We start from the raw sequence: 22180 nt of genomic DNA, 5'->3' as shown, positions 1-22180 counted from the left end.
TGAAACATGATTATGAAGGAAAAGATATAAACGGGATAAATGATGCCAAGAAATGAGTATAAGATTGCAAATTATAATAACAAAACCCCAACTAGTGGGAATGGAGAAGAAAAGCATATAATACGCATCAGCTTACAAATAGAAATCAAAAGAAACTAGCATTTTATATTGGCATTGACAGTTATAAACCAATTATTAAAGTATAGTGTTCAAACATCTTAACTTTAATCATCAGCAATATAAAAACAGGATACATATATATAATTTCCAAATTACCAGAGGTGAAATTTCAGCAAAAAAAAAAAAGAAAGAAAAAATATGTAAAAGAAACGAAAGAATGAAAGATTTCAAATAGAGATGGTAATCCAAGCACATATAGTGAACACTCTCCCCCTTATAAATGCCTAGTGAAATGACCAACAAAGTATATTAATAGGTCATAGCTGGAAATTCATAGAGGCTATACACAAGCCAGAAACTTCAATATAGATGTGAACAAGACTGAATTAAAGGATGGTACACAAATGTATTATTCACGGTACAAAAAAAAGAGAAGCCTGCCTTTGAAGTAAGTGGAACAGATCCACAGGAGACCCATCATACTCACTAAATCAAAGTGACAGATGATGTAGCCAGAACTCCTGGCAATCAGTGCCATGGGCGTGGTTAGTATAAGACAAAAATGTAGAGACACATAAGATCTCTTGGGTTAGGGGTCCCTGTGAAACTCTCAGTACCTGTAATGGGCTGGGGTACTCGGAAGGGTTAAGGGAAGTATAGGTACTGCAAGGACTATCTCCAAATAAAGGAAATCCACAAAAATCATAGAAAAGAAATTCATTAGCAGAAAGGCAGTGTTCCTTCCCATGAATGCCTTCAACTGCAGCTTCTATTCATCCTCCATACTGATATAAAGCTGTAATAAATCTAAAGCAATGATTCTTTTTTTTATATAAATTTATTTATTTTATTTTTTATTTATTGGCTGCGTTGGGTCTTCATTGCTCTGTGTGGGCTTTCTGTAGATGAGGAGAGTGGGGGCTACTCTTCATTGTGGTGCGCAGGCTTCTCATTGTGGTGGCTTCTCTTGTTGCAGAGCACAGGCTCTAGGTGCGCAGGCTTCAGTAGTTGTGACACATGGGCTCGATAGTTATGGCCCATGGGCTTAGTTGCTCTGTGGCACATGGGATCTTCCTGGCCCAGAGCTCAAACCCGTGTCCCCTGCATTGGCAGGCGGATTCTTAATCACTGCACCACCAGGGAAGCCCCTAAAGCAATGATGCTTATCCAAGCAGGAGAAAGGCATTTTTCCCATGGATAGTGAGAACTGAATTAGCAAGGCACTTGATAAAACTCTAACTGTAATCTAGATCCCTAATATTTGGAGATAAAACACACACACACACACATACGTATATACGTACATACAGATAAGTATGCATACAAACAGATTTGTAGATTTTTTTTTTAAATTGCTCTTATTTCTTTAATAATGATCCTCTAGGATCATTTTCCTTCTACGTGGATAACTCCCTTTAGTACTTCTTTTAGCACAAGCCAGATAATAAAGAATTATCTCAGCTGTTGTTTGTCTCAAAACGTCTTTATTTCACCTTCACACTCAAAGGATATTTTTGCTACATAGAGGATTCTATTGTAATAGTTATTTGCTTTCAAGATGTTAGGTAATTTCATTATCTTCTAATGAGAAGTTAGCAGTCAACATTATCTTTGCTCCTTTGAAGCTAATGTGTCTTTTCTCTCTGGCTTCAAGATTTTACCATAATGTGTTTATGCATATTTATTCTGTTTGGGGTGTGTAGAGTTTCTGGAATTTGTGGCTTGATATCTTTATGGCAATAACTTTTGGGAATCTGGGGAAATTCCTGGTTTACTATCTCTTCAGATAGTGCCTCTACCCTATTCTCCCTCTCTTTTCCTTTTCAGACTCCAATTATACACGGTTTAGACCTTTTCATCTTGTTCCATACGTCCCTTATTCTATGTGCTGTATTCCCACCCCCCGCCCCGCCATAATTTATCCTGGATATTTCTACAAATCTATACTCTCTTCGGCTGTATCTAATCTGCTATTATGGGCATCTGTTTAGTTCCTAATTTCAGTTATCACTTGCTTCTATTCTCAAATTCCCATATGATTCAATTTTATGGATTCCACTTCTCTGGTGAAATTCTCTATTCTGTCGTCTATTCTTATAAATATTTATTACAGGGTTTTTGTTTTCTTTTTTAACACACAGGTCCAATAACTCTAGTACTTGTTTCTATTGTCTCTTGCTCTTGTGTCATGGTAAGATTAGTAACATTTTATTGAATTATTGGCACGAGCTATAAAAACTTGCATAATCTCTGGCTGGTGTCATCTTCCTCCAGGGTGGGTTTTTTTTTAAGCTTGTTGGAGGCAGTTGGAATAACAACAAATTGTATTACTCAGATTAGGGTTGAGCTAATTCAAGACTAGGTTTCAGTCTTTGTAATATCTAGTCTGTTTAGGATTGGTTTTTCCATTTCTCCTAGGGTATAGTCCATCAGGGATACAAATTGATCACCTGAGGTGTTTACCAGGGCTCTGAACTATAATTTTTACACCCTAGGACTATGAAACTGCCAATAAATCTGCTTAGTTTCTCAGCCTCTTAGCAGCCTCTTTCTGCTTGGCTTCTCTGCCTCTTACTGCTTAAAAACTGGTGACTGCTAGGATGAAAAAATATGGTTCAGATAAAGTCATTTTTCTACATATCGCTTCCTTCAGGGATCTTGCAGCCTCCAGTTCTAAGTCCCTTATTATGCTTTCCTTCCCAATTTCTGGTTCCCAACGACCCATCATTAGGTTTTTAACATCTGTGACAGTTTTTATTACATCCGAAGTATGGTCCAAAGTGAAGCGAGACAAATAAGGGCAAAAAGGTGATTTTTATAAAGCTACATGAATTCAACTTAAAGGCAGGTCTTTCAATCTAAGATCATGTCCTATTTTTTACTGTTAGAATGAAACGATTCTAACTGTAATTCTTTCCTGAAAAGTCTATGAGACGAGACCATAGTTGAGTTTTTTGTTTGTTTGCTTTTACTTTTCTCTTTATTTGACAAAAAACTGACAACCTATATCAGTTCCAAATATGCTTTTTTTTGGGACAACTTACTAGTATTTGAATTCCAAAATCTAAGAATCAGATTCTTTACCACGGCCTACAAATCTACCTTCTTCTTCAACATTGGCCCATTCTGCTGGCTACCTTGCCTGTTGTTTTGCAGGCATAAAAGCCTCTTTTCATTTCCTGCTCCAGCACCTTCACATATGCTGGCCCCACTATCTGGCTTCTATGTCCCAAAACCCTCCACCCTTCATATAACTGACTTCCTCTCAGAAGTCGGATCTCATTAAGAGACCCTCGGCACAGAGGACTTCCCTGGATGGGCATTATCTACCCCCTTGACACAAATTTTAATTACATACAATTTGATTACACACTTTGTTGTTTGTCCCCCTAGATTATAAGAACCATAACGGCAGCCTCTGTGTTACCTTAATTCACAACTGTTAAACTCCTCAGCTACACCAAGGTATAAAAAGCACCTTGGAGCTGGAGATTTAGATACTATAAGGATTTCTGAAAATTTCTTTGAGAAATCTATGCTATGATCCTACCTCTCACTCTGCTCCAACAGAACAAGAAGCGACGAGGGCTTCAATCTGCTAACACCCAGTCAAGAGGAAGACATTTGAGGGACACCAGCTGAAGAGTTTGATACGTGCCTCTTGCAGGTGGTTGGGGTCTAATTCACACCTGAGAAATTTAAGGGCTGAGAACTCAGCTGAAGTGGTCTGTGTAAGCAGAGCAGGTGTTGCTGCATTGGCTCCTATAACTGGCGACTTTGTTTGGCAAAGTGCACAGGATGGTTTTCAGGGAACCAGATGTGGGCCACAGGCAAGAGAGCCAGCATGGGGTTGTCTAAGGGATGAATGCACCAAGACAGCCTCTGAGGAGTTGAGTAGACATAAATAGGGAGAAGCTGGGAGTATGCCTAGGTGTCCAAAATTAGGAAAGAGCAGTATCACCAAGTCAGAGGACTGCATATACCACATCTCAAGCGAACTGCAGGCAAGGGATCCAAAGGGATTAGGGGGAAGGAGGAGATAGTATCTCGGAGAAATACATCAAAGTGCTCACAATAGATGAAGCTAGCTTTAAACACCTACTAAACCAGAGAGAATCAACACCCGCTCACCAAAGTGAAGGCAGAACTCTCCTTCTCCTCCTCCTCTCCTCTTGCCCAAATCTCCTTTTCTGAATAAGTGCAGAGAAGGTAGAAGAGGCTGAGCACTTGCCCTTCCTACCCTGAAGCCTTTCCAGTAGCAGCTGACCACAGTTGAGAGAGAGGAGACACAAATGTACACACACATTGAGATAGATCACTTGGCAAAATCATATTCTAAGCAAAATTGAAGTAATGTTTTAAATTAGTAAAATAACAAACCATGGAAGCATTTTGGTTGTATGACAAAAGGCGAAATTGGCCATTCATGGTCCTTAATATTGATAATTTCTCTAACTGTTTTTAACAAATACAAGTACACACCATTTTAATTTTCATTTTTATTTAATTTTGCCTTTATGTCTTTTGCCAGTGCATAAGTAGAATTTATGGAAGTTTTGGTGTTTAACTGATCCCTGATGCTGAATTAGGACCATCTATGCCAGTGATTCAAATAGAAACTTGACTGAGCTCAGAAGGCTGAGGTGAAGTAGTCTCACCCCTTCTATTATTCCTAACAATTGCCTTTCTGTTTATCACAGGATATGCAGTTTATATTTCGAGGTCAGGGCATGGGGGATGAATGTCAAGGAATCATAAAATGCTCTTACAGGAGGGGTTTGGCTTTTATGTTTAGTTGTTGGCAATTGGGGAGGTACATACCACTTTTAAAAAGAAAAGACAAACACACAGAAACCCCACTCTTTCCCCATCTGAACCCTACCATTCACTGCAAATTACTCAGATCCTGCAGATTTGGATTGAGCTGCCAACATCTCACCTTCCCTGTGCCAGTCTCCATGCTGGCAACCTCTCCCTCAAGTGACTGACCTGTGGTGGGAAAGAACTTGTTCCCCACATAAGAAGACCCTCCCTGACCCTTGCCCACAGGAGTACAGCCCTCCTATTACAAGCCTCACCGGGGTAAACACATCCCAGTACAGCACAATATCCATAGAATATGATACACTTAGAGGGCGTTTATTTCTTCCCCAAGGTCACAGCATGGGGGAAGCAGCTATACCACTTTGTCATTGCAAGACTAATCCCTGGACTCACTTCTGCAGCCATTTACTTAGGGCTCAAAGCTCTGAGTCAGAACTTGCCCTAAGACAATGACACCAACACTACCTCCAGCAGCCTTCCCATCCTGTCCTGCAGTGGACTCAGAGTCCTCCTTCTCAAAGGCCGTGTCTGCTACCTCCTGTCTGCCCTGCTCTGTGCTGTCTCAAGGAAATGAGAATGTACGTGGTTACTCTTTGATATGCCGTAAGACAGCGACCTTGATGGAATCCAGAGCATTTCTGCTCTATACCTTACACTTTCAGGGAACATCCATTCCCTCTTTCACCTGACAACATCCCAAACTGAAATTGACTGCCAAGATCTTGGAGTCTTCTTTTGTCCAGAACCAGAACATCTGGTTCCATCCATCTGGAGCTCTGTCTTACCTGAGAGCTCAGGTACAAATCCGTGGCTGGGACGGAAATCATCTCAAATTGTCTCAAGAGCAACGATAACTGCGGGCTTCTTACAACGTATGTTTAATTTTTAAGAAGCTGATCTTACATTTTAACAAATGTTACTTAACATAAACATTTCTAAGATGGGAGCACAGAACTTGCATTACCTTCTTAATCAATGGGTTGCTCAGAGAAAGTGAACAGAAAATGATTAAAACTGGAACAGCTCAAGGGTGGAACACAGAAAACTTGACCTCTTACTCAAAGTCTCAACAACTTTGGGCCGATGACTTCACAAGCCAGCCTTGCCTCCCTTAAAGCCCCAGATGTGTGGCGCCCCTGCTGCTGTGAGCTGCGAGTCTCATGTGGAGGGGTATGGCCAGTCATGACAAGGCGGCCATTACGATTTAAATATGGTAACTAGAGGTTGACTAATATTCAGACATAGCAGATGTTACACCACCATGGTGGTACCTTCTGCAACCAAGAAACCAAGTTGTCTACCCAACTCCACCCATCCGAAGGCCCTGACACCCCAGAGAGAAGAACAGGTAAAGCCACCACTTACCTGCCAGCCAAACATCTCTGCAGAGACTAGGATGCTCCTCCCCCGCAAGTCCGGGGCAGTCACACCAGTCGCCCCAAGCATCCCAGGTGTTATCTTTGTCTTCATCTGAATGAGCGTTTCTTGAGGTCTGGAAAGTGAAAAGACCCAACAAATTATAGACAGAATGCTAGAAATATCCCGAAAGCTTTCCCAGTTTCTCCAGAGTCTTTTTCTAAGCTGTTCACAAAGACGAAAGTTGCCTAAAAATGCTTTGCTTTGCAATGGCTACATCAACACACACGGAAACTAGTATCACATGAGTACCTTTCCACCTTACGAGGGTTTTATCCAGATGGTTTCCAAGCTCAGTTTTAAATCTGAAATTTTATCATTTCAAAATTTAAATACATTGGCTAAATATAAATAATATTTATTATTATTATTTTGTTTTATAACTTACATAGCAGGGTCCCTGCTTGTATCTTAAGAAATTCTCACCACTCTCTGTCATACAGACTGGTGCTTATTCCAAGGAAACCTTTTTGCATGAGGATTTATGGGATCTCCTGAGAGAGGCTCCATCCCAAGTAAACAAAATAGATAAAGCTTCAGGATCCAAGAAAATAGGGAAAGCTCCATTATGAATACAGTTTGGTTTAATTTCTCTTCTAAACTTGCCAGCATTGACTTAGAGCAAGATACTCTAGAGAAAAGGGAACAGGTGGAGTTAACAATTTTTAAATATGCAGATAGATATAGATATGCAAAGAAATGACGTGCATTACTTAAATAAAACTACAAAACTTTATGAAGAGGCCTAAAGTAGACTCGAATAAATGGAGAAGATACCATAGTCCTAAATAGCTGAACTCAATATGGTAAAATGTTAATTCTCTTCAAATTAATCTATAAATTTATAACAACGCCAATCAAAATCTCAGAGGGGACTTTTTTTGGACTCTAAGAAAATGATTCTAAAGTTCATCTGGTGGATTAAATGTCTGCAAGAGCCAAGAGAAAACAGTAAAAGAAGAGGAATTAGAGGGACATTGCCTCAATCAAAACAGTATAGAATTGGCATAGTACTAAGCATTCGGATCTATTAAGTTTAAAAAAAGAAGAGTCTAGAAACAGACCCAAGTATAAGGACATAATATAGAACCACAAGTCAGTGTGACGAATGGTTTAAAATAATAGATAACTTCTCCACAAAAGACACCAAATGAATTCAGATATATCCCAGAAATTAATATTTTATATGCTGAAACCATAAAATACTAAAAAAAAGTTATAGGTTAAAAGTTATACAGATGATATAGCAAAGACTGTCCTAGATATGTCAACAAAGGTAGAAACCCTAAAGGAAAAGACTGATAATTTTAATTACATTAAAATAAAAACACATAGTATTTTTAATCTCTTTACCAATAGATAAAGGAATAAGTACATGAATATCCACACAAAAATGCAGTGGTAAAAGTACAAGTATATGGGCTGGAAGAAAACCCACCAAATTGCCTCAAAGGATGGAGGGAGCGGGTCTAGGAGTGAACTGGGGGAAAGACACGAAAGGATTGCTAACGGAACGTTTTATTCTCCTCCCAGCCCTCCCATAAAAGATCTGAAGCAAATATGGCAAAACATTCAATTTGATGAAGCCAGGTGATGCTATAATGGATGTGAGATTTATGTAAATTTTTATGGATTTTGAAATTTCTTTTAAAAAATATTTTGAGGGTAAAAAGCAATCATTAGAGAACAATGTAAGCCTATATCATATTTAATACAGGTAAATGTGTACCTGCCTAGGGAAAGGAGTAAGAGGTTAATTAAAATATGAGCAGTGGCTACTTCCGGGTGTTGGGCAATTTAAACTTCTGTTTTTGTTTCTCTGCATTTTGTAAAGTTTTTTTTAAACCCAAGACTTTAATATTTTCATTGAAAACAAGCACGCAAACAAACAAAACCACATCCTGCTGACATATAGAAAAGCTCACGTCAGACAGGACTGAATAGAGGTGAGTTCTAAGTTGGAGACCAGGAAAGTTTATGAAGGAAACCCTGACACACTAATAAACTGAAGCGTGGGACTCAGCTCGATATTGCATAGACTTTCTTACACCCTTAGGCCAAGCTACCCCAACCAACCAAAAAAAAAAATTAAATTAAGAGAGGGATCTATAGAAGGACCTTCAAATGCGAAATGAAGAAATAACGGTGGAAGCAAGGAGGAGGTCTTCCAATAATTTTCACCCACGTCTCACCAGTCAGTAGGTTTCCTGGCTTCTTACCAAGCTACCTATTTATAGCACAGTAAGCAGCTCTACTAGAGGCAATATTTCAGCAACAGTCAAGTGTAAGGAAAGAATAAATACCTGGCAGCTGATCAAGTCTGTCATTGGGAATAAGGGCTAATTAAACACATACTGTTTACTCTTCTAATTAGACCACTGTTCAGTTCCATTTTCCATGTAAACGTCACCAAACAGAACTGTGTCCTGTCTATAACTTAATATAAAATAAAGTTCTAATTCATAAAAAAATACAATAAGCAGTTTAATACATTCATCTGGGCTTTTAGGTAGGTGAGTCCAAAGCATTTAGGTAAATGGTTAAAATAGACACAGCTGAAATTGATTTTTCATTTTGTCACTCGATATACTGATAGGATGATATACTGATGTGAAAAGTTGAAAAACATCATCATCTATATTTTAAAATGAAAGTTGAGAGTTCTTTGCAATACTGTTTTGATTTGTTTTTTTTCCCCACTATCCCATCTGTTTAGTTTATAGTTAGAGTCAGGTTTCTTTCCATAACTTCTCCACCTTTACTTACAAAAAAAAAAAAAAAAGGAAAAAAAAGAATCTTGATTCTAAAATAACTAAAATAGGCAAGTTATACACGCAGGCATTTACTTTCTCTGGCTGAATCAGTAAGATATTTTTCCCCTAAAATAACAGGAAGAAAATCACACCTCACGAGGGATCCTCAAGATTTTCTCCTCTCCTTGCCCATGAAGATGGTCGGATTCTGCTCTGAAGCCCCACTTCTGTATCCTATCAGCCAGTCCTCCTGCTCGTCTCATCACTCTTCGTTTTCCAAAGAGCAGCAGTAACAACCCCAATGTCCACCCAGTTCTCATCTCTTCCCTTTGATGCCAGCAGCAAGATGATAACACAGACATTCAGAGAAAAGAAAAACATAAAATCTCCATTGGAGCTGAACACTGTGCCCCCAGGGTCATTTCTGAACATTTGGATTGAGTTGGCAAAATAGATCGTTCGAGTTTTCTGTAGCATCTTATGAAAAACCCCAAAGAGCTTTTTGGCCACCCCAATATTTGTGTATTCTTCCTTACAGTGACACAGAACCTGCTTCCCTGGAACTTACATCCTCTAGAGCAGTGGATGAGGAGTGCCCATCCTCTTCTACAGGAGACCCCTTCTCAAGCTTTCTCAAATAATTTGGTACCTTCAATTGTCCCAGCTCTCTCACAAATATTTCCTCTCTCTGCCCACTCTGCACTCTGCACAATTTTTATTTTGAAATGTAGCATCCAGAATATAACACTGTATCTGAGAATAATACAGACCACATACTACCTCTATTATCCAGGTTTCTTTTCATGAAATCTAAGTTTCTACCTCTCCTTCTTCCCTCCCCTCTTCTCCCTTCCTTCCTTCCTTCCTTTTTCAGTATCACCATTTATTGGATCTCATTATGGAGGAAGTATCACATAAAAGTTGTGTGACTCTGGTTACATCCATGTTGCTACAAATGGCATTATTTCATTCTTTTTTTTACTGCTGAGTAGTATTCCACTATATAGGTACCACATCTTCTTTATCCAGTCATCTGTTGATGGACATTTAGGGTGTTTTCATGTTTTGGCTATTGTGAAGAGTGCTGCTATGAACATCGGGGTTCATGTATCTTTTTGATTCACAGTTTTGTCCAGGTATATTCCCAGGTTATACTTAATGGGATTGCTGGATCATATGGTAATTACAATATGGCACAAATGAACCTATCTACAAAACAGAAACAGACTCATAGACACAGAGAACAGACTTCTGGTTGCCAAGGGGGAGGAGGCTGGGGAAGGGATGAACTGGGAGTTTGGAGTTGGTAAATGCAAACTATTACATTGAGAATGGATAAACAACAAAGTCCTAATGTATAGCACAGGGAATTATATTCAACATCCTGTGATAAACCATAATGGAAAAGAATATAAAAAATGTATATATATGTATAATTTGAGTCATTTTGCTGTATAGCAGAGATTGGCACAACACTGTTAATCAGCTATACTTCAATAAAAAAATTTTTTTTAAAGTTGTGTGACTGTAGATAAGTTATTTAACCTTTCTAAAAGGTTTTTTATAGAGATGATAATTTTACCCCAATAGGATTTAAATAAAATACCGTCTATAGAATGAATCACACAGCATCACAGTAAATGTAATAAGTAAATGTCTCCATAAGTGTAAGCTATTGTTCTTCAAAATAATATCTTTTTCCAAACAATGACAGGAGAGCCAGCTCTCTCCCATTTTTACTTAGGCAAGACTTAACATGAATCACTACTGAATTTCCTCTTGTTGGTTCTGGCCCAGAATACCAGCCTGCTGTGTGAACCCTGATCCGGTTACCCCAGCTACAAGTCACTCTGCTCAGCTTCGCAGCTTCCATGCTCCACCCAAGTCCCTGATAGACATGCTGGACACAGCTCCCTAATCTTACAGAATTCCACATGCACAATTCTGCTTTTTTAAAATAGTAAGCGGACCCTAATGCCAAGTAAGCAGCCAACTAATCAGACTTGCGATCTGTGAACACAGTTTAATGTTACAACAAAAATATGAAATAAAACCCAATCACCATCATCAAGAGTTGGGACACAGAAAGAGTGGTGGGGAGGGAAGGAACCAGCATTAGGAGGAACTGGATCAGGGACGACGGGGTGGGGGTCTATACTCCTGGGCTGCGTGGTGGTGGTGAGTCTTCTGAGAGAAGAGGTATTGTATTCGGCAGCCCCACTTTGGCCGCCCCAGCTCTGAAATCTAGACAGTAAAATATGGTTGACTGATATCAGCTCCATGCTTGACCTGATGGTCACCCTGCAGAGGCAACGTCTATGTTTTGTAAGGTGGGTACCCCTATTCCCAATTCCTTCTTTTCAGACATCCCCATAAGATGTGTTCAAAGTAATTATTTAAATTCCATGTTATTAATATCTCATAAGGTAAATTGTTATCTGAACCCTCTGTATAGGTTTTTTCCCCAAGTCTGAGTCAACTAACATCACGTCACTCAGTGACCCTCTTCTGGGCCAGACTCCGAAGTGGGCCTGGAGAAGGAGCGGAAGCATCGGGCCCTGCACAGAGCAGCCACCATGTATGCACACAGTGAGCACCCTTGCCAATACTTTCCCTGCCTTCTTTCTCACCTTCTCAATAAACCCTGGAGGTGGATATTACCAATCCCCATTTTATAGGTGAACAGCTGTAGCTTCCAGAACCATGTGTCCAAGGTGTGGGGGAGCCCGGGCAGCACCCTTTCCCGTCTGGCCCAGACAAAGCCTGCCTTTTGCTCATGGATGTTCCTCCCCTGCCCTTGTGGACCAGGAATCCAGTCAAATGCAGCAGCTGACCTATCATCACTCACAGCTAGCATCTCGCCTCTTGGATCGAATACATCTGCTGCTGTGATTCACTGGAACACAACATTCTTTCGATATCTCAATGAAGTCGTTTCACTTTTTTTCCTCTCTATATTACAAACAGAGCCACACTTCTGTTTTTCAGAAGTATTTGATTTTATCTAAGTTATTCCACGAGGAATACGCGTTCTTGACTGCCGTTCACAGGCCAGAACACATTTGTTAATTTCCTCACACAAACGCATACTAAGGGCTTGTAAAGTTTAAGCTCAGGGAAGATGACTGTGGATCAGGCCCTCAAGAGAGTGAGTAGCAGGTGAGAGAGGCTGAATGGTCTGGCAGAATCAGCCCTCAGTCACTGAGAGCAACAGACACAAGGACCCAGGGCAAGAGGATGCTGAGACAGAAGCAATTGCTACCTCTGTTAGGAGCGCTGGGGCACATACTTTCCAGGGAACATACTAGTCCTGCTGGACACACCAGGCAGAGCCTCACATGTCCCCATCAGCTTCTCTCGTGTAATGGGATTGCAAGCCCATTCTTATTTTTGGATCATCTTTATTTTCTAATGGTAATGGAATTACAACACTTTCCTATTTTCTTTTTGCTCATGTATACTTCCCAGTGTTATACAATAAACATGTATACTTTATGCAATAAAACACCCAATAAAAGTTCTTTTTTTTAAGGAAGGGAATACTAAAGGGAAACCTATGAAAATATATCCAGAGAGACAAACTGCACTTTATGCTGTTTGGTTAAAACTATCAGGCTTAAAGATCTCTTAGGAAATCATATTTTCCTAAGTAAAGTTCTAGCTAGGGAATACTTTGGATGAAAAATTCAAAAAATATATTGTTTACTCATTATATGAAAGGACTGGTAAAAGCCAAGAATACTGTAGGAATATGTGTGTTCACAATCTCATAAAGACCCAAGGACTTCTTGCCTTTCTTGAATCCCCATGAATAAATCAAATCATAAAATATTTCCCTGACAAGGGACATAATGAATAGTAGAGCTCTACTAGTCTTCAAAAATGCTAGTAATTAAACACAGATTTCACATATATGGTCACTTACTGGAAATGCTATATTAACAGCTCCATATTAAAAACAACTCAAAATAAAATCGGTTTCACTGGGATATTACTTTCCAGACATCAAATAAAGGTTCATTCCAACATTACCACAAAGGTTAGTATCTAAGGAAATGACAAATGACCCAGATTTTGTTAACAGTAAATACATTCTTTCAGGTCAACACTACCTTAAGACCTTTGACAACAAGTTTTTTTAAATATGAATTGGGTAAATGACAGAAAATGTCACTCAAGCTGTCACAGAGACTTAACAATTCAGTTCAGCCCGAATACCTAAAACACCTACATATCTAAAGCTATGTGCTAGACATACACCTCTGTCTTCTCAGTCCATTGTATCCTCTACTGGAAGGTACATATATCCATAGGTCACTACCCTGATGGTCAGTGACCACCAGGATTTGGGCTACCCTTTCCTAGCCAATGTGTTACCTATCATTTTACCACCTTCTTAAAGCCTTTCACTGATTCGTCAGGACACATGTTCTATACCCCCAGGCTCTCCGTGACCTGCTCTGTCTCATCCTCTGGCTCTCTATTTCCTGCAGCTCAGGCTGACACCGCAACTCAGGCTCACTCTGAGCCCACCGTATTTCTCACTATTCCCCAAACACAAACACATTTGCCAAGTCCTGCTTCCTTTGGAAAACCCCGAAACAACACCAAGACCCTCCTCTCGGAGCAGCTCTATTTGCAGGTGACCAGTGAGTGATCTTCAATCCAGAACCAACCAGCCCTGTTTCTCTGAGGCTGAGGTCAGTACAGTCCAGGAGAGCTTCGGAGAAAGCATCTTGCTCCCTGGATTTTTCCTGCCAGCCCCACTACCTAGGAGGCTGGCCCCAGTTCTGGGATTCCTCACCCCCTTGAATCTCCTCCCCTAGTTAGCCAGGCACAGACTGACCTAGTTATGTACTCCTGGTTACGTACTCCTGGTTAAGTACTCCTGGTTAAGTACTCCAGTCACCTGCGCTCTCAGATTCCTGGATTAGAGATTGATTCAGCCTATTGTTCTAGTAAAAGAAACAAAAAAATCTCCCACAAATGCTATGAGGAGGTTCCAAATCATGGCAACCAAGACTTCTCCAGGTCAAGATGAAGGAACAGCAATTAAACCCTTCAGACTTCTGAGAGTGAGACAGGCCTTCTGTATACAGCAATACAGTCCATCATATTAGTCAGGGAACCAGGTCCCAGAGGGAAAGGGGGCATATCCAGAAGGGGATAACTTGAGGAGCATTTAAATTTTTTTTTAATGTTTCGGGCACACCGTGCAGCATGTGGGATCTTAGTTCCTCAACCAGGGATCAAACCCACGCCCCCTGCAGTGGCCGTGCATTCTTAAGCACTGGACTACCAGGGAAGTCCCGAGGAGCATTTGCTGTATAGCAGAAATTAACACAACACTGTAAATCAACTATACTTCAATTAAAAAAAAAAAACCCACACGCTGTTTACTGAGATGCGGACACGGTCCAGGGAAACCACCGGACTGGCACAGCACCCTAGTGCTGGTACCAGGCAGGTCCTGTGAATCAGGTAATTCACATCATCTGCTTGGACCTTGCCTGCACGATGGGGCAAGGGTAGGCAGAGGCTGTATGTAAAGGGCTGGCTGACAGAAGCTAAGGCCTTTGGTCAAGAATTACAGCTCAGGGGACTTCCCTGGCAGTCTAGTGGTTAAGACTCCACGCTTCCACTGCAGCAGGCATGGGTTTGATCTCTGCTCGGGGAACTAAGGTCCCACATGCACATGCCCCACACAGCAAGGCTAAATAAATAAATGAATAAATAAGAATACAGCCCACAGCAACCTCACAAAGGGACAGCTGGGGAAACAAACACACTTCTCTCTTCCCTCTCTCCAATCCCTGCAGTGTTCAGACCATTGGCCAAACCTGACTAGGAGCCAGAGGGCAAGGGAGACCACTGATGCAGTCCATACAGGTCAGCCTCCAGGGTGGGTGCAGCACAGGGTGGGGAGTGGTAGAGAGTCGATCTAGAGGGCAAAGGGAAGCTTCCCAGCACAGTAATTTACAGACTCACTGGAATATTTTGAAGCAGAGTGACTTTGGCAAGCTGTATTTTGGAAAAGTTACTCTGGCAGGAGTGTGGGGAAGGATTGAGGGAGGAGAGTGCAGAGCTGGAGGGCCTTAACGTAGGGCAGGCAAGAAACAAGAGCCCAGGCTAGACACTGCCAGTGTCTAGAAGAGGAGGGCACAGACGTGAGGGGTTTTGATGTTGTTGTTTGTTCAGATTTTTTACTGAGACATAACTGACATGTTAACATTACATTATTAACAGATGTACAACATAATGATTCATTATTTGCACACACTGAGAAATGATGACCATAAGTCCAGTTAACATCCATCACCATACACAGTTACTTTTTTTTTTCTTGTGAGGAAAACTTTTAAGACCTGCTCTTTCAGACATGAAGTTTTAAGGAGCTAGAACCAATAGGACCTGGCAGCTGACCAGATGCAGGGAGAAAGGAGTCACTAGGATGACCCTTGGTCGTCTGGATTAAGTGGCTTGTGGGAGATGCTCATCTCATTCAGCCTCACAACCATCCTCAACGCCACCTTTGAGGTGAGATGCTCAGTGACCTTGGGTACTGAATGCGAGCAGTGCCTAGGTTATAGCTAAGATAAAGGGAGCACACTGGCAGCCCCAGGAGGAGTCTGGCCTGTAGGTCTGATTCTCCTATCTACAGTTGCAGAGTTTACCCCAAAAAAGGAATTATTTGCTAATGTTTAGAAATATGGAGATTTCACATAAACATCTAGATTTCTGACATCTCAGGAAAAGGAAAGAGGAAATCAATAAAGGACCCACATCCCAACATGGTAATAATTCAAACTAAGGGTGGCCACACAGTTTTTAAGGGGCATGTGCCCTCCAATTTGCATAATCCCCACAAAGCCGCTATCTGCCTGGCCCCCAAGGGTCCAACTGGAAGCTTGCTGGTGATGACTGTCCGTTTGAAGGTAATCAGTAGACGTGTATTTGTAACTGATGTCAGACTCTTCAGTCTTGCTACAGAACATCATGTTCTAGTGACTAAGAAACATACACACAAATAAAAATAAAGCAAAACAAAGGATGCTTTATCATCTTCACTGGACACTGAGTTCAGCCATGTGCACACAGAAGCAGAGTTTAAGAAGTTATTCCATGGTGCTCAGTGTCTAAACTCTACTCCCTTTGCACCGCTGGGCTTTGTCTCTGGGATATTTCAGATATAAAATATTACTGTACTTAAGAAGCTCAAATAAAAATTCCCTAAGTACAGACAATTCATATTCTAGAACACGCCTGTACTATCACGAACACACAGATCATCACTGTTCCCGGGGAGCCCATTCCAGGAATTACACAGGCCACCTCTCCACAGCACCCCCACATAATCCTATATTAAGGATGAGAACATCTAGGTTATTTTTTTTCCATTAGTGCAATGTCCCTGGCTACTAGACAAGTTAGAAAACAACCACAACTTCCAATTATAGCAAGAGACATATTCAAAGTGATCCAACACAATAGGGTTTAGTTACTTTTGTTTTGACTATATTTTTTGTTAAAAAGAAATTCCTAAATACAAAGCTACTTTACATGAAGAAAGATTTAACAGGATATTACCGATGGTACTTTGGTAAGTCATCATGTTGCATGTACAGCACAACATCAGGTAACAGTGAATAGAAAGGAAAACCAAATGTTGCCAAATATAAAAGTCGATGGAGAGTAATGGTGGGCTAAGTAATATGGACCAACCATCCACTGAGAACAAGTAGAAAAGCAAAAATATCCTCCATAAATGAAATAAAGACATTTTCAGACAAACAAAAATAAGAGAGAATTCACCACTGGCAGACCAGTCCTAGAGGAAATATTAAAAGGTGTTTTTAGGGTTACATGAAGCTTGGAGATACAGAAAGAAATAAAGAGTAAAAATCAGAATGGTCCCAGAGAAAATCGTAATTCAAAAAGACACATGCAGCCCAATGTTCACTGCAACAGTATTTCCAATAGCCAGGTCATGGAAGCAACTTAAATGTCCATCAACAGATGAATGGATAAAGAAGATGTGGTGTGTACACACACACGCACACACACACGCGCGCGCACACACACACACAATGGAATATTACTCAGTCGTAAAAAGGAATCAAATTGGGACATTTGTAGAGACATGGATGGACCTAGAGTCTGCCATACAGCGTGAAGTAAGTCAGAAAGAGAAAAAAAAAAATACTGTATGTTAACACATATATGTGGATGCCGAGACCAGCTTGGCGACTCGAGGTGAGTGACGGGTGCCACAAGCTTGAAGAAAACACAGACACAGACTGAAGAGAAAAAGTGGGACGGGGGCTCAAGACCTCTCCGATCAAGAGCCTTGCTGACTCATCCCACGTTGCTTTTATTGGTTTCTCGGCTAACAGTCTCAGGTTACTCCCATAAACAATCAAAGGCCTCACATGACTGGGGCAATTATCTTTGTTTGCCTCCTCCGTCCGAGTTGAGCAGGTGTGGATTTGAGCTGGGCGTGGAGAGCAAAACAGCCCTGGGGGCAGGAGACCTCTCTCAGATATTAGGGGTCTGTGCCCCACCCGTGTTGGCCCCTCTGTGACTGTGCCTGTCTTAGGTTGTTCCTCCCTTTAGGAATCTTACCCGTCTCTGGCTAACCAGTCATCCTCCAGGGCCAAACAGGGTGATATAAGGAAGGCTCTATGCACCACCCCTGTTGGCCCCTCTGCGGCTGTGCCTGTCTTAGGTTGTTCCTCCTCTGAGGAATCTTACCCGTCTTTGGCTAACCAGCCATCCCTCAGGACCAAACAGGGTGATATTAGTCTCCATGCCCCGCACCCTCAGCTCCTCCACTGCTCAAGCAGGACATTCTGAATCCCATCGCTCGGCCCACATATTTTAACATTTTCAAGGTTTCAGAAAGGCTCCTGAATGTCTTCCCACATGCGGAATATAGAAAATTGGTACAGATCAACTGGTTTGCAGGGCAGCAATAGAGACACAGAGGTAGACAACAAACATATGGACACCAAGTGGGGAAAGCGGGGGGTGGGGAGGTGACTGGGGTGGGATGAACTGGGAGACTGGGATTGCCATAGATACATTACTAATAAGAAAAAAATATCAAATGGTACACTTTAAATATATGCAGTTTATTGTATGTCAATTATATCTCAATAAAAGTTCTAAAAAAAATTAAAATGGTAAAGAAGAATGTGGGTAATTCTAAACAAAGCAACTACATAAAACAGCAAATACTGTGGCTTGTGGCATTGAAAATATATGACATTAATGTAAATAGCATACGAATCAGAAAAGTGACAAATGACATTAAAGTACCCTAAGATCCCTGCATCACCTAGGAGGAGGATAAAATGACCAATTAATATTTGACTTTGATAAGTCAAGAATGTATGTTTTGCCAAAAATACAATTACCATATGATCCAGCAATCCCACTCCTGGGCATATATCTGCACAAAACTATAATAAAAAAAATACATGCACCCCTATGTTCATAGCAGCACTCTTCACAATAGCCAAAACATGAAAACAACCTAAATGTCCATCAACAGAAGAATGGATGAAGAAGATGTGGTACATATATACAATGGGATATTACTCAGCCATAAAAAAGAACAAAATAATGCCATTTGCAGCAACATGGATGCAACTTGAGATTACCATACTCAGTGAAGTAAGTCAGAAAGAGAAAGACAAATACCATATGAAATCACTTATATGTAGAATCTAAAATATGGCACAAATGAACCTATCTACAAAACAGAAACAGACTCACAGACATAGAGAATAGACTTGTGGTTGCCAAGGGGGGAGGAGAGGAGGGGAGGGAAGGACTAGGAGTTTGGGATTAGCAGATGTAAATTTACATACAGGATGGATAAACAACGAGGTCCTACTGTATGGCACAGGGAACTATATTCAATATCCTCTGATAAAACACAATGGAAAAGAATATTAAAAAAAGAATGTGTATAACTGAATCACTTTGCTGTACAGCAGTGATTGGCACAGCATAGTAAGTAAACTATATTTCAATTAAAACAATTTTTAAAAAAAGAATACACGTTTTGATGTCTAGTGTTACCACTAAAAGAACAGAAAAAGAGTGTATACTTCCAAATGAATAGGTGGAAAAAGATACAATAAGGACACATATGCAGTCAATCCAACAGAAAGCAAAAATGAAGAGGAAAAAAAGAACATAGAAAAGATGGATACATTTCATTTTACACAGTAAAATGAAAGATTTAAATGCAAATATATTAATAATTGCATTAAACCCAAATAGAATAAATGCACCAGTTAAAAGACAAAGATTATCAGGATGAAAACTGAATTATATTCTGTTTAAAAGAGATGTTCCTTAAATATAAAGGCCACAAAGTTTGAAAATAAAAAATTGAGAAAAGAGATACCACAAGACCACTAACCAAAATAAATTGTTTAGTTACACTAAAGTAGACCTAAAGATGAAGGGACAAATAGAGATTCTTTATGATGTTGGAAGTTTGAATTCACCAGGATGGAACAAAAATTCTAAAAGTGGATGTACCTTACAACATCACCTCAAAATATATAAAGCAAAAACTCACAGAACTATAAGAAGAAATATAAAATTCCATAAACATGATGGGAGGTTTTAAAACAACTGCCATATTAACTTAGCAAATAGACGAAAAATCAGTAAGTATATACGGTCTTCAAACAATTCAATTACAAATAGAATGAATATGCATGTATGGAAAGCTATAACCAACCACTACAAAATATACATTCTCTGTATTTATGAAATATGTATAAAAATCTATCATAAACTGGATTATACAGCGAATTTTAAGAGTTCAAAGGCTTGAAATTGTACAAGTATTTTCTTTGCCCTCAAATCAGATAAGCTAAACATCAATAAAAAAACTAAATTTCCAAATAATCAGAAACTAAGAGATATTCTTTTTTATTATTTTTATTACTTATTATTTATTGACATATAATCATATATCATAACGTTCACCTAAAGTGCACAGTTCAATGGTTTTTGGTATACAGTCATGCAGCCAAACCATTTGCTGAAGACTATCCTTTCTGATTTAATTGTTTTGATACCCTTATCAAAAATCAATTGACCATAATATGAGGGCTTATTTCTGAGCTTTCAATCCTATTCCATTGATCTATATGTTCATCCTCATGCCACCATCACGCTGTTTTCATTATTATAGCTTTGCAGTAAGTTTTTTTTTTTGATTTTTTAAAAAAGATTTTATTGGAGCACAGTTGCTTTACAATGTTGTGTTAGTTTCTGCTGCACAGCAAAGTAAATCAGTTATATATATATATACATATATCCATTCTCTTTTAGATTCTTCTCCCATATAGGTCATTACAGAGTACTGAGAAGAGCTCCCTGTGCTATACAGTAGTTACTTATTAGTTACCTATTTTACCTTCTGATTCTACTTTTTTATTTTATTTTTTAAGCTCTTTATTGGAGTATAATTCCCTTACACTGTTGTGCCAGTTTCTGCCGCACAACACAGTGAATCAGCTGTATTCACACACATATACCCATATCCCCTCCTCCCTTCTGGAACTCCCTCCCATTCTCCCTATCCCACCCCTCTAAGTCATCACCCATCATCAAGCTGATCTTCCTGTGGTATGCAGCAGCTTCCCACCAGCTATCCATTTTACACTTGGTAGTGTATCCATGTCAATGCTACTCTCTCACCTCGTCCCAGCTTCCCCCTTGCAGTAAGTTTTGAAATCTGGAAATGAGTCCTTCAACTTTGTTCTGCCTTTTCAAGAATGTTTTGGCTATTCTAGGTCCCTTGTATTTCCAGATGAATGTTAGGATCAGCTTGTCAATTTCTGCAAAAGACCCAGCTGGGTTTTTTTTTTAATAGAGTTTTAATTAACATACAACATTAATTTAGTTTCAGGTATGCAACACAGCAATTCAATATTTTCATATATTATGAAATGATCACAGCAATATGACCAGGTACCATCCATCACGGTACAAAGTTTCATTCCCCGTGCGAACATTACATCCCCATGACTTATTTATCTTATAGCTGGAAGCTTGTACCTCTTAATCCCCTTCACTTATTTCATCAGTCTCTCCCCCTCTCCCCTCTGGTAACCACCAGTTTGTTCTCTGTGTCTATGACTCTGTTTCTGTTTTGTTTTGTTCGTTTGTTTTGTTTTTTAGTGTCCACATATAAGTGAAATAAATCATACAGTATTTATCTTTCTCCATCTGATTTATTTCACTTAGCATAATACCCTCCAGGCCCATCCATGTTTTTGCAATGGTAAGATTTCGTTCTTTTTATGGCTGAATAATAATCCATTGTCTATGTATACCACATCTACTTTATCTAGTCAACCATTGATACACACTTAGGTTGCTTCCATATCTTAGCTATTGCAGACTGCACCGCAGTGAACAGAGGAGTACTTATATCTTTTCAAATCAGTGTTTCCATTTTCTTCGAAAAAAATATTTAGAAGCGGAATTGCTGGATCGTATGGTAGTTATATTTTTCATTTTTTGAGGAACCTCCATGCTGTTTTTCATAATATACTGCAACAACTTACATTCCCACCAACAGTGCACAAAGGATCCCTTTTTCTCCACATCTTTGCCAACACGTGTTGTTTCTTGTCTTTTTTGACAGTAGCCATCTGACAGGTGTGAGGTGATTATCTTATGGTGGTTTTCATGTTCATTTCCCGGATGATTAGTGATGTTGAGCATCTTTTTCACATACCTGTTGACCATCTGTATGTCGTCTTAAGAAAAATGTCTATTCGAGTCCCCTGCCCATGTTTAATTGGGTTGTTTGTTTTTTAATATTAAGTTGTATGAGTTCTTTATATATTTTGGATCTATTATCAGATATATGATTTGCAAATATATTCTCCCATTCTGGAGGTTGCCATTAAGAGAGTTTCTTTTAAATAATCTATGAATCAAAAAAGAAATCATCAAGAAAATTAGAAAATATTCTTAACAAAAGAACATGAATATATTACATATCAAAGATTAGAGAAAGCAGTTAAAGC

At 39.7% G+C, this 22180-nt stretch overlaps 1 long non-coding RNA gene across 4 annotated transcripts in view; it reads right to left on the bottom strand.

Moving 5' to 3' along the window:
• LOC130844031 (uncharacterized) overlaps window positions 1-22180 on the bottom strand; it is a 47241-nt gene that overhangs the window by 3007 nt on the left and 22054 nt on the right. For all 4 annotated transcript variants that reach the window (XR_009051135.1, XR_009051136.1, XR_009051137.1 and 1 more), the window contains one exon: window positions 6310-6436. This is a non-coding gene — a long non-coding RNA (uncharacterized LOC130844031). The remainder of the gene's footprint in view (window positions 1-6309; window positions 6437-22180) is intronic.

Source organism: Hippopotamus amphibius, chromosome 2 (genome assembly GCF_030028045.1).
Source record: "Hippopotamus amphibius kiboko isolate mHipAmp2 chromosome 2, mHipAmp2.hap2, whole genome shotgun sequence".
In the NCBI taxonomy this organism is placed as follows: Eukaryota; Metazoa; Chordata; class Mammalia; order Artiodactyla; family Hippopotamidae; genus Hippopotamus; species Hippopotamus amphibius.
This window is presented reverse-complemented; position numbering and strand designations above follow the sequence as displayed.